We start from the raw sequence: 3,742 nt of genomic DNA, 5'->3' as shown, positions 1-3,742 counted from the left end.
CCCTACATTTTCATATTTGCTGATATTTTATGTACATTCCATGAAGTCACTTTTTTGGATTACTTGTCTTCTGTAAAGCTATCCTAACACAGAATTATGACTGAAACATGCATGTAGCCATGGCAGTTATCTGTGGGTTTAGGGCTGCTTATTGTCAGTATTTCTGTCTGGCGCAGAAAGCAGATGCTAGACTATTTTTTCCACATTAAGATCTAATAAATGAAACTGTTCTTATCTTTTGCTTTAAAACTTTCACCAGTTCAACCTGTTTTAAGATGTGGTGCTTATGCAGACCGCTGTATGGACCCTGCTCAAAGGCACGTAAAGGATATCTCACTGACAGCTTTTGTTTCCCTAAAATAGAGTTCTGTGGCTGGGAAGCACTTGAAAGGTATCAGTGGGGCTATTTTTAATCTCAGCAGGCTGTTCTTACAAAATCCATTTGTAAAGAGACAGGAACGGCTTGTGTTTCTAAACCTGCTCCAAGATGATATGTTAGTGGCAAACCTCTCCCCTAAACACATGTAACAATTTTATTTCAAAGAAATTCAGTGATAAAAAGAACATAAATTACTTCTCAGATTTCCAGAAACATCTTTTCCCTTGCGTCTGTCATTTGAATGGCCACTGTATGATTAAATTAAAGAAAAAATTGTATCAACTAGCATTTTCTTGTCATATCCTACTCCACTGTAGATCTCCCTTGGAATAGCTAACACAATAATCCTTTCTTAGGAGGAATGAAACCTATGAAGCTATCTTAAATCTCTGTCTTGCCCTGCATTGAAAAGCTTTGTTACAGTAACATATGAGAACCTCTTTACCACTCACTGCAATTTCCAACAAATAGAATTTGGCTTTTAAATATGATTTTATAGCATAAGCTTAGACAAATCTGAAAAAGTCAAGATAACTGTTCCCTCCTGTAGAGGTAACAAGAAGGTAAACTCATGACAGGTAAGGCTCATTGCCATTTTAAGCATTCTGTTGAGACAATTTGAGCTTCATCGATTTCATTTGCATTTCACCCCACTGTATCACTTAGATATTGCAATTTAAGCAGCAAAGCAGAGGCACAGATCTTCAGCTTGTGCTAAAGTCAGGTCATGGGTTGACTGAAGTGATAATTAAACTAAAACAATGCAGCAAGGACAATGTTTTAGAGTTTACAAGCTAGTAAGGAAAGCAAGATTTTTCTCAACTTGTTACTGAATGCAAGGAGTTTTCTTTGTATTACTCTGATTTTTGCCGATCATTAGAATGATCTTCCAAGCAGTACTTTATTCGCAAACATAAATGTCTGAAAATTTAGGACTTTTTCCTTTTAGGATATTTGTATCAGCATAACGATGCCAGTGCACCTTCAGTTATGAGCATTGACTGCTGTAGTTCATCCTAACTTGAGTAACTAAATAAAATGCACCAGTACCTAATCTGCAACAAGATACATTGATGGAAACGCTTCTATTTACACAGATTGCCATTCCCTTGTCACACAAGGATACATCTGCATTGAGGATATATGTTTAGTAGTTGGCACCTTTTCTAGAAGAACAGCTGAGGTACTAGAGCATATCCCTGGATTCACAGTGGCTTGGGGATCCAATACTACATGGATCTTTATTAGCCAGATTAGGCATTAATCTAATGCCTAAGCAAGACACAGTGAGCACGTTTATTCTGCATCTGTTACCATAGCTGTGCCTGCTAGTTTAAAACGAGTAGCCATGGATTTATGGTAGCAGAGTAGAGAACTGGCTGCAACCTGGGCTGCTCCACCAAAGGCAGCCACTGTTGGGTTTTCAGGATGGAGACAGGTCTTACACTCTCTTCCTCACCTCCAACTGATCCACTTCCGTTATGTGAGCAGGAAGAATTAACCATCAGCCGGGGAGGGGGGGGGATCATCAGTTAATTCACTCACCGCCTTTCACAGCTGCTGCCTGAGCCCGCGGCCTTCAAATCGGACGAGGAGCAGGCCGAGGCCTGGTGGGCCCTGCTCCCCGGGCAGCCCCGGGAGGGGGGCTGTGCTGGGCTGCCCCAGCCGGCCTCCAGTGCTCAGGCAGCCTCATCAGCTCCCCCCCCAGCCCCTGCAGAGGGGTGGATTTTAAATCCTCCTCAGGTGCTGCTGCTACAGCCACTACCCAAACTTCAGGCCTTGGCATTTAAGGCGCACCCCCCCTCCCCCCATATCTCTGCTATGAAGTTCAGTCCCTGAGCATCTTTTCAGTAAGTTTTAGGTGAGGCAGTAAGTAAGAAAATTAATGATACAGGCTTGAAGGAGCTGATCATTCATCTTTGAGAAACGAGGATTTGAGCACTAAAGGTATTTCAAGTCACAGAAGGAGAGAAGGAATTCTGATAAGGTTTGCTTGCATTTTGCAATTTAATTCCCTCCTGTGACTTTTATAAAGAGCATTAAGTGAAGCCTCCCATTGCCCGGAGCAATTAAACCTTGTTTAGTATTTATGTATCAGTGCTGAAATTCAGGATGAGACATAATTGATGCTGTGGTGTGCAATGTGTGCTGCATGGGCTACAGTGTCAGCTTATTTGGCTAGCAGGCTCAGCACTGATTTGAGGTAGTTTGAATATTGAAAGTGTTACTTGGTGTCTCAATATGTTTTTGTGTTAACGTTTGTTTTAAGTGGAGTTTTAGGTGAAGCATGGGGCTAGCTTGACTATTTCCGTGCTGTGTGGTACTGTGTATTTACTAATGCTCTGCAACATCCCTAGGTTTCAGCTAAGTCTTCTGTACGTTAATTAAAAACATTTAAGTATCTCTATTCCTGGTATGTAGTTAGTGGTAATTGCTTTGAAGGAAAGGCATGTGCATTGTATTAGCAGCAGGAAGGCTGAATTGGTAGGTTTTAAATGGAAATTGTGGCAGCATCAGAGTAAGTTTCACATCCAGCTGGGAAGTAATAATAGGCCTGAAGAGGTTGTGTTTGTCTAAGTCACATGTATTTTTCATGTGAAAGGATTTTTCACTTGAGCAATAACACAGCTTTTTGTCTCAGGAAAACTGCTGAAAGAACTTAAATAGGACTGTTGTTTTTGATGGTAGTTGATGTCACCTCTGAAAGGCACTTAATATGCTAAAAGAGCATACTAGTAGATGAGAATTTTTTTAACTTTATGGCTTATGGTAATAATTTTTTTTTGCTGTTGATCTTACCCTGCACACTTCTTTCTAGCAGTATGTAGTAACTAGAAAGTAGGAATGTTTGTCTGCTTGTGTAGTTTTAAACAGATTTGGATTAAACTGTAATTTACTAACAACACAGAGCATGACAGTGTACTCTCTGTGAAACACCTGTCTGATAATAGAATGTATTTGGTACAGAACCTAACTGTGGCACCTGTCTTATTTGTTAAATAATAGTGTTGTTCAGAAAACAAAAGTACAAAACAATGTAAACTTGCTTGCATATTTTCCATAATATTTATTTGTTAAATAATAACAATGTGCAACAGTCAAGTGTTAACCTTTGATAAGTTGACTTTGGTTTTAGAGGTATCCTTTGTTCTAATACCATAATAATCAAAATACGCATCTCATTATGATCAGTGTTTTTATTATGAAGACCTATTTATGTGCTTAGTACAATTAACGTGATGTGTCTGACACACTTTGCTATCTCAACTGGCATGTTGGAGGCAGGGGAGTAGTATTACTTTAGTTTCTTTGTGTTCATTCTTCCAAAAGGTAGTGCTTTCTGAATTTTAATCTTCCCATCTT

Source organism: Chaetura pelagica, unplaced genomic scaffold (genome assembly GCF_000747805.2).
Source record: "Chaetura pelagica isolate M959 unplaced genomic scaffold, ChaPel_1.0 scaffold55, whole genome shotgun sequence".
NCBI lineage: Eukaryota > Metazoa > Chordata > Aves > Apodiformes > Apodidae > Chaetura > Chaetura pelagica.
The sequence above is the reverse complement of the archived record's forward strand: the minus strand, read 5'-3'. Positions refer to the sequence as shown.